This window comes from Drosophila grimshawi, unplaced genomic scaffold (assembly GCF_018153295.1).
Source record: "Drosophila grimshawi isolate 15287-2541.00 unplaced genomic scaffold, ASM1815329v1 contig_305, whole genome shotgun sequence".
NCBI lineage: Eukaryota > Metazoa > Arthropoda > Insecta > Diptera > Drosophilidae > Drosophila > Drosophila grimshawi.
Window position 1 is genome coordinate 1 of NW_025063091.1, and position 10,000 is coordinate 10,000.

The window sequence follows — 10,000 nt, forward strand, 5'->3', positions numbered from 1 at the left end:
AGCCTTTTGCGGTTTCACTGTTAATTCGTGTGTGCCTGGGCATGCATGGCTTAATCTTTGAGACAAGCATATAACTACTGGCAGGATCAACCAGAATAATGTTTTTATTTATATATGTACAAATATATTATACATATATATAAAATACATTAATATACAAATCTAATAATATATGACAAATTGATTAATACTTTTGAATAAAATAATATAGATGTATATTTAAACTAGATAATAAACGAATATGGCTATTATTTAATAGCATTTCATTTTCCTTTATTTATTTAAAAAAAATAAAGTAATTAATTTAATTTTTTTTTCAACAATATTTTATTAATTGCACTTGCTTAATATAATATATTATCACACTTTGATTTTTTGTTCACTTCCCACATAAAATATATGGAGAAATAAATCAAATTTATTATGACAACAAATTGATATTTTACGACATTTAATTTTGAAATAATATATATATATCAAGAAAAGCACTCCAACTCACATTCAGCAAAGAAATGTGAATTTTTTAATGATGACAAATAATATATAAAAATATGACATGTTTTAACCAATTTACTCATTGACACAACAAATGCATCCACATCTGCTATATCAATTTTCAATCGGTTACATTTGTTTGTTATAAGAGAGAAATTAACGATAAAAGGAAACCTATTATAATATATTGTGGAAATAAAGATTTTAATACAATATTTCCAACAACATACCTTGGCAAATTCCGCAATTATCTTTTTTATCGCAGCCAAGCAATTATTATTAATAACGAACGAACATACTCAAACACAAACATGAGCGTATAACATAATCTTTAATAAATTATATGAAATCTTCATATAATAGATGAGCACACACCACTCACCATGTAAAGGTTTTTGAACACCATCTCTTTAAGCATGATACTTTTTTCAAATGCTACCACCCAACATTAATTCTTCATGTATTAAATTAAATATAATACAAGATTAACTTCATTATTTCATAATTTGCCCAATAAATTATCCATGCCGGCAAGACAATACTCCACAGTCATATTATTTTGTTACTTTTACTCTTTCTCATATGACTTGCCTTGCGCGACACCACTCCATATAAAGGTTTTTGAACACCATCTCTTTAAGCATGATACTTTTTTCAAATGCTACCACCCAACATTAATTCTTCATGTATTAAATTAAATATAATACAAGATTAACTTCATTATTTCATAATTTGCCCAATAAATTATCCATGCCGGCAAGACAATACTCCACAGTCATATTATTTTGTTACTTTTACTTTTTCTCATATGACTTGCCTTGCGCGACACCACTCCATATATAGGTTTTTGAACACCATCTCTTTAAGCATGATACTTTTTTCAAATGCTACCACCCAACATTAATTCTTCATGTATTAAATTAAATATAATACAAGATTAACTTCATTATTTCATAATTTGCCCAGTAAATTATCCATGCCGGCAAGACAATACTCCACAGTCATATTATTTTGTTACTTTTACTCTTTCTCATATGACTTGCCTTGCGCGACACCACTCCATATATAGGTTTTTGAACACCATCTCTTTAAGCATGATACTTTTTTCAAATGCTACCACCCAACATTAATTCTTCATGTATTAAATTAAATATAATACAAGATTAACTTCATTTTTTCATAATTTGCCCAATAAATTATCCATGCCGGCAAGACAATACTCCACAGTCATATTATTTTGTTACTTTTACTTTTTCTCATATGACTTGCCTTGCGCGACACCACTCCATATATAGGTTTTTGAACACCATCTCTTTAAGCATGATACTTTTTTCAAATGCTACCACCCAACATTAATTCTTCATGTATTAAATAAAATATAATACAAGATTAACTTCATTTTTTCATAATTTGCCCAATAAATTATCCATGCCGGCAAGACAATACTCCACAGTCATATTATTTTGTTACTTTTACTTTTTCTCATATGACTTGCCTTGCGCGACACCACTCCATATATAGGTTTTTGAACACCATTTCCTTAAGAATGATACTTTTTTCAAATGCAACCACTCACTATTAATTCTTCATGTATTAATTTAAATATAACACACGAATAACTTAAATATTTAATAATTTGAACTATAATTGACGGTTGCCGGCAAGACAATACTCCACAATCATGTGATTTCCATATATAATTTTGTCTATAGCAAACATTTTTTATTGTAGTAGAGTTGTTCCATACGTTATTACCCAACATTTATTTTACATGTTAAATTCTATTATATCACATTGTTTGTGTCATATGTTATTATCTAACATGTAATTTATATGTTTCATGATATTATTTGACATTTTGTATTGGAAAACACTGAATTGAATTTCATAACATTTCATAATTTGCCCAATAAATTATCCATGCCGGCAAGACAATACTCCACAGTCATATTATTTTGTTACTTTAGTTTTTCTCATATGACTTGCCTTGCGCGACACCACTCCATATAAAGGTTTTTGAACACCATCTCTTTAAGCATGATACTTTTTTCAAATGCTACCACCCAACATTAATTCTTCATGTATTAAATTAAATATAATACAAGATTAACTTCATTATTTCATAATTTGCCCAATAAATTATCCATGCCGGCAAGACAATACTCCACAGTCATATTATTTTGTTACTTTTACTTTTTCTCATATGACTTGCCTTGCGCGACACCACTCCATATATAGGTTTTTGAACACCATCTCTTTAAGCATGATACTTTTTTCAAATGCTACCACCCAACATTAATTCTTCATGTATTAAATTAAATATAATACAAGATTAACTTCATTATTTCATAATTTGCCCAGTAAATTATCCATGCCGGCAAGACAATACTCCACAGTCATATTATTTTGTTACTTTTACTCTTTCTCATATGACTTGCCTTGCGCGACACCACTCCATATATAGGTTTTTGAACACCATCTCTTTAAGCATGATACTTTTTTCAAATGCTACCACCCAACATTAATTCTTCATGTATTAAATTAAATATAATACAAGATTAACTTCATTTTTTCATAATTTGCCCAATAAATTATCCATGCCGGCAAGACAATACTCCACAGTCATATTATTTTGTTACTTTTACTTTTTCTCATATGACTTGCCTTGCGCGACACCACTCCATATATAGGTTTTTGAACACCATCTCTTTAAGCATGATACTTTTTTCAAATGCTACCACCCAACATTAATTCTTCATGTATTAAATAAAATATAATACAAGATTAACTTCATTTTTTCATAATTTGCCCAATAAATTATCCATGCCGGCAAGACAATACTCCACAGTCATATTATTTTGTTACTTTTACTTTTTCTCATATGACTTGCCTTGCGCGACACCACTCCATATATAGGTTTTTGAACACCATTTCCTTAAGAATGATACTTTTTCAAATGCAACCACTCACTATTAATTCTTCATGTATTAATTTAAATATAACACACGAATAACTTAAATATTTAATAATTTGAACTATAATTGACGGTTGCCGGCAAGACAATACTCCACAATCATGTGATTTCCATATATAATTTTGTCTATAGCAAACATTTTTTATTGTAGTAGAGTTGTTCCATACGTTATTACCCAACATTTATTTTACATGTTAAATTCTATTATATCACATTGTTTGTGTCATATGTTATTATCTAACATGTAATTTATATGTTTCATGATATTATTTGACATTTTGTATTGGAAAACACTGAATTGAATTTCATAACATTTCATAATTTGCCCAATAAATTATCCATGCCGGCAAGACAATACTCCACAGTCATATTATTTTGTTACTTTAGTTTTTCTCATATGACTTGCCTTGCGCGACACCACTCCATATATAGGTTTTTGAACACCATTTCCTTAAGAATGATACTTTTTTCAAATGCAACCACTCACTATTAATTCTTCATGTATTAATTTAAATATAACACACGAATAACTTAAATATTTAATAATTTGAACTATAATTGACGGCTGCCGGCAAGACAATACTCCACAATCATGTGATTTCCATATATAATTTTGTCTATAGCAAACATTTTTTATTGTAGTAGAGTTGTTCCATACGTTATTACCCAACATTTATTTTACATGTTAAATTCTATTATATCACATTGTTTGTGTCATATGTTATTATCTAACATGTAATTTATATGTTTCATGATATTATTTGACATTTTGTATTGGAAAACACTGAATTGAATTTCATAACATTTCATAATTTGCCCAATAAATGACCCATGCCGGCAAGACAATACTCCACAGTCATATTATTTTGTTACTTTTACTTTTTCTCATATGACTTGCCGTGCGCGACACCACTCCATATATAGGTTTTTGAACACCATTTCCTTAAGAATGATACTTTTTTCAAATGCAACCACTCACTATTAATTCTTCATGTATTAATTTAAATATAACACACGAATAACTTAAATATTTAATAATTTGAACTATAATTGACGGCTGCCGGCAAGACAATACTCCACAATCATGTGATTTCCATATATAATTTTGTCTATAGCAAACATTTTTTATTGTAGTAGAGTTGTTCCATACGTTATTACCCAACATTTATTTTACATGTTAAATTCTATTATATCACATTGTTTGTGTCATATGTTATTATCTAACATGTAATTTATATGTTTCATGATATTATTTGACATTTTGTATTGGAAAACACTGAATTGAATTTCATAACAATTCCAAGTCTCATGAGTGTAAATTTTATTAATCGGTTTATTATTATTATGCAATATCAAATAAAATATAAACTTCTATTTCACACTAAATATAACATTTATGTTTAAGAGTGTAAATTTTTCATTCGCATATTACTGTTCTCCATTGATTGAATTATAATATATTTTTAATATGATTTCATATATTTATTTTTTTGTGTTTTCTACTATTGCCTTTCGCAGTTATCATATATATATATATATATATATATATATATATATATATATATATACTCATATATATAATAAAATGTGTGTTCTTCTTTCTCTGTTTTGTTTAAAACAATTTAATTTCTTTATTCCTTTCAATAACAATTCAATTATTCTGAAAAGAATGTTATTTATAAAATAACATAAATTTTGTATTGCATCATCAAAAAGCTTTTTGTATATAACATTTTCTTAAGGTCCGGTCCACACATTATCAACTTACAAAGAAATATATAAAATATCATAAGTAAATTAACAAATATGGCACCTTTAAACAACTCATACAATATATATATATATATATGTTTTAGTTGGTGTTTAACAACCATAACACACATATTATATTTTATATTTGTTGTTTTATTAACATTTTCGAATCATCAAGCAAAGGATAAGCTTCAGTGGATCGCAGTATGGCAGCTGCTCAACCACTTACAACACCTTGCCTGTTACAAAAGTCGTTTACAATTGATTCTAGGCTTTGTCATTGTATTAAATAATGTTTAAATATGTAACTAGCACGGCATCAGGTGATCATAGATCCTCCCAATTTACTATGTTACAAATAACATTGGCATCACATCCATTGTCGTTTATAAAATAAATTATAAACTTTTAATGGTTTAGAAGCCATACAATGCAAATTGCCCCTTATTTATCATTGCAGTCCAGCACGGATACGACCTTAGAGGCGTTCAGGCATAATCCAACGGACGTAGCGTCATACCACTGTTCGCTCGAACAAGTATTGTGCCATTGGTCCGTACCTGCGGTTCCTCTCGTACTACGCAGGAATGCTGTCGCAACAACGTTTTGTCATTAGTAGGGTAAAACTAACCTGTCTCACGACGGTCTAAACCCAGCTCACGTTCCCTTGCATGGGTGAACAATCCAACGCTTGGTGAATTTTGCTTCACAATGATAGGAAGAGCCGACATCGAAGGATCAAAAAGCGACGTCGCTATGAACGCTTGGCCGCCACAAGCCAGTTATCCCTATGGTAACTTTTCTGACACCTCTTGTTAAAAACTCTTTAAACCAAAAGGATCGATAGGCCGAGCTTTTGCTGTCCCTGTGTGTACTGAACACCGAGATCAAGTCAGCATTTGCCCTTTTGCTCTATGTGTGGTTTCTGTCCGCACTGAGCTGGCCTTGGGACACCTCCGTTATTATTTGAGAGATGTACCGCCCCAGTCAAACTCCCTACCTGGCAATGTCCTTGAATTGGATCATACCTGAGTAATTGGAGTTATACCAAATTTTTAAATCAAAAATACATAAATGCATTTTCTTATTAAAGAATTTGTTTGCGATTATATAACAAACTCGTGATACTTTGATCAAGAAGCTTGCATCAAAACCCAATACCATAAGATATAATAAATACATCCGTATAATGGCTAGGAAATGATACACGTTCCATTTAATCAAGTAAGTAAGGAAACAATAAGAGTAGTGGTATTTCATTGTCGATACCAAACCGAAGTCTAATATCTCCCACTTATTCTACACCTCTTATGTCTCCTTACACTGCCAGATTAGAGTCAAGCTCAAAAGGGTCTTCTTTCCCCGCTAATTATTCCAAGCCCGTTCCCTTGGCTGTGGTTTCGCTAGATAGTAGATAGGGACAGTAGGAATCTCGTTAATCCATTCATGCGCGTCACTAATTAGATGACGAGGCATTTGGCTACCTTAAGAGAGTCATAGTTACTCCCGCCGTTGACCCGCGCTTACTTGAATTTCTTCACTTTGACATTCAGAGCACTGGGCAGAAATCACATTGTGTCAACACCCGCTAGGGCCATCACAATGCTTTGTTTTAATTAGACAGTCGGATTCCCCAAGTCCGTGCCAGTTCTGAATTGATTGTTAATTGATAATCGTTATAATTTAAAAGAACTAATCAGTTGCCCAATTAGTATTCTTAAAAATTTTAGCAAGAAAGTTCCACAATTGGCTACGTAACTAAACTATCCGGGGAACAAGAATCTACCATAAATGATAGAAACCCTATTTACCCAGAACGAGCACATAAACCATGTTATTGTTTCCCAATCAAGCCCGACTATCTCAATCTTCAGAGCCAATCCTTATCCCGAAGTTACGGATCTAATTTGCCGACTTCCCTTACCTACATTATTCTATCGACTAGAGACTCTTCACCTTGGAGACCAGCTGCGGATATTGGTACGGCCTGTTGAGAAGTTTGCGTATCCCCACCATAAATTTTCAAGGTCCGAGGAGAAAATATCGACACAACAGTATATGTCATGCTCTTCTAGCCCATCTACCATATCTCTCTGCGAAAGACTTCCATGGTAGTACGGCTATAAAACAGAAAAGAAAACTCTTCCGATACCTCTCGACGGCTTCTTTATGGTCGTTCCTGTTGCCAGGATGAGCACGAGGCCCATATTTAATAACAAACGGATACTCAACAGGTTACGGAATTGGAACCGTATTCCCTTTCGTTCAAAATTATTCAAGTGTATAAAAATCGGTATGATGCAAAATATATTTTGATTTTTCTATACTTGAAAATTTTCGGCTTTCGCCTTGAACTTAGGACCGACTAACTCGTGATCAACCACTGTTCACACGAAACCCTTCTCCACTTCAGTCCTCCAAGGTCTCATTCGATTATTTGCTACTACCACCCAAGATCTGTACCAATGGCGGCTCCATGCAGGCTTACGCCAAACACTTCTATGCACACCATTGTACCTTCCTACTCACTAAAGTTTCAAAATTTATATTACAAGTAACATAAATCATCTACTTTAGCGGTAATGTATAGGTATACAACTTAAGCGCCATCCATTTTAAGGGCTAGTTGCTTCGGCAGGTGAGTTGTTACACACTCCTTAGCGGATTTCGACTTCCATGATCACCGTCCTGCTGTTTTAAGCAACCAACGCCTTTCATGGTTTCTGTATGAGTTGTTAATTTGGGCACCGTAACATTACGTTTGGTTCATCCCACAGCGCCAGTTCTGCTTACCAAAAGTGGCCCACTGGGCACATTATATCATAACCTTAAACTTCATATCAAGAAAGTTAAGGTTCTTACCCATTTAAAGTTTGAGAATAGGTTAAGATCGTTTCGACCCTAAGGCCTCTAATCATTCGCTTTACCAGATAAGATTATTTTATACAACAGTTAAATGCACCAGCTATCCTGAGGGAAACTTCGGAAGGAACCAGCTACTAGATGGTTCGATTGGTCTTTCGCCCCTATACTCAATTCTGACAATCGATTTGCACGTCAGAACTGTTTCGGTCTTCCATCAGGGTTTCCCCTGACTTCAACCTGATCAAGTATAGTTCACCATCTTTCGGGTCACAGCATATATGCTCAAGGTACGTTCCAGTTAGAGGTATAAATAATATAAATATCATTATACATAACTATATAGAGCGCCCCGGGATTGTGTTAATTAACTATAAATAGCTAAAAACTAATCCCATTAATAGTCAAGTTAATTACGCTATTAGGTTTATATCCCAATAACTTGCACATATGTTAGACTCCTTGGTCCGTGTTTCAAGACGGGTCCCGAAGGTATCCTGAATCTTTCGCATTGTTAATCATACAAGTGCATATAATAAACACAAAAATCATTGAAAATTATGCCATTATATAATTCCGAAAAATTAACGCACTGTATTCATATAAATCTATCAGCACTTTATCAAATTTATGACATTTATATCATGTTATAATGCAAGCACTATAATTGAAATAATCAATAATTCACAATTTTTTGATAAATTAATTATGTTAATAGATTACAATGTCCTTATATGGAAAAAATGCACACTATTATTATAATATTAATTAAATATTACAATTCTAATGATGAATTTTCCATAACGGATATTCAGGTTCATCGGGCTTAACCTCTAAGCAGTTTCACGTACTATTTAACTCTCTATTCAGAGTTCTTTTCAACTTTCCCTCACGGTACTTGTTTACTATCGGTCTCATGGTTATATTTAGTTTTAGATGGAGTTTACCACCCACTTAGTGCTGCACTATCAAGCAACACGACTCTTTGGAAACATCATCTAGTAATCATTAACGTTATACGGGCCTGGCACCCTCTATGGGTAAATGGCCTCATTTAAGAAGGACTTAAATCGTTAATTTCTCATACTAGAATATTGATGTTCCTTACACTGCATCTCACATTTGCCATATAGACAAAGTGACTTAGTGCTGAACTGATTTCTTTTCGCTCGCCGCTACTAAGAAAATCCTTGTTAGTTTCTTTTCCTCCCCTAATTAATATGCTTAAATTCAGGGGGTAGTCCCATATGAGTTGAGGTTGTATAAAACAATTTTTATTGAATACTATGATATAATATTCAATATTATGAATACACTAATTCTTGAAGAATAATAATATTTACAACAGTTTTCTTATCGCATCAATAATAATCGAGACAATTCTAGATGAAAAAAACTTTCATTTCATTTTTTATGCTAGACATTTCTCGATATTATTTGAATTTGAAAAAGAAAATATATATCTTCAGTTTTCTCATACAAATTATACACAATGAGAGTTGGTATGTATATCCATATATAAATTAATATTATGAATATTTCGTGTGTGCACTAATAAAGTGCACACATTATTTATCCAATAATATACCATATGCTCAAATATTAAAAAACATTTAAAGCAACTTATTTAGCATAGTCTTACAACCCTCAACCATATGTAGTCCAAGCAGCACTATAAAATTAATTAAAGTACATAACAGCATGGACTGCGATATGCGTTCAAAATGTCGATGTTCATGTGTCCTGCAGTTCACACGATGACGCACAGTTTGCTGCGTTCTTCATCGACCCATGAGCCGAGTGATCCACCGCTTAGAGTGATACAATTTTTTTTTTTGTTTATTTCATTGTCAAAAATATATTTATTGAAAGAAATTAAAAATACACCATTTTACTGGCATATATCAATTCCTTCAA

General features: G+C 32.1%; 2 non-coding genes across 2 annotated transcripts; both read right to left on the reverse strand.

Annotated features, from left to right (window-relative positions):
• Nucleotides 1-5,386: 5,386 nt before the first annotated feature.
• Nucleotides 5,387-9,344, reverse strand: LOC122322474. Its single transcript, XR_006246623.1, has one exon. It is a non-coding gene; the product is annotated as a large subunit ribosomal RNA (ribosomal RNA).
• Nucleotides 9,345-9,724: 380 nt separating this feature from the next.
• Nucleotides 9,725-9,903, reverse strand: LOC122322473. The gene has a single exon (XR_006246622.1). It is a non-coding gene; the product is annotated as a 5.8S ribosomal RNA (ribosomal RNA).
• Between the last annotated feature and the right edge of the window lie 97 nt (nucleotides 9,904-10,000).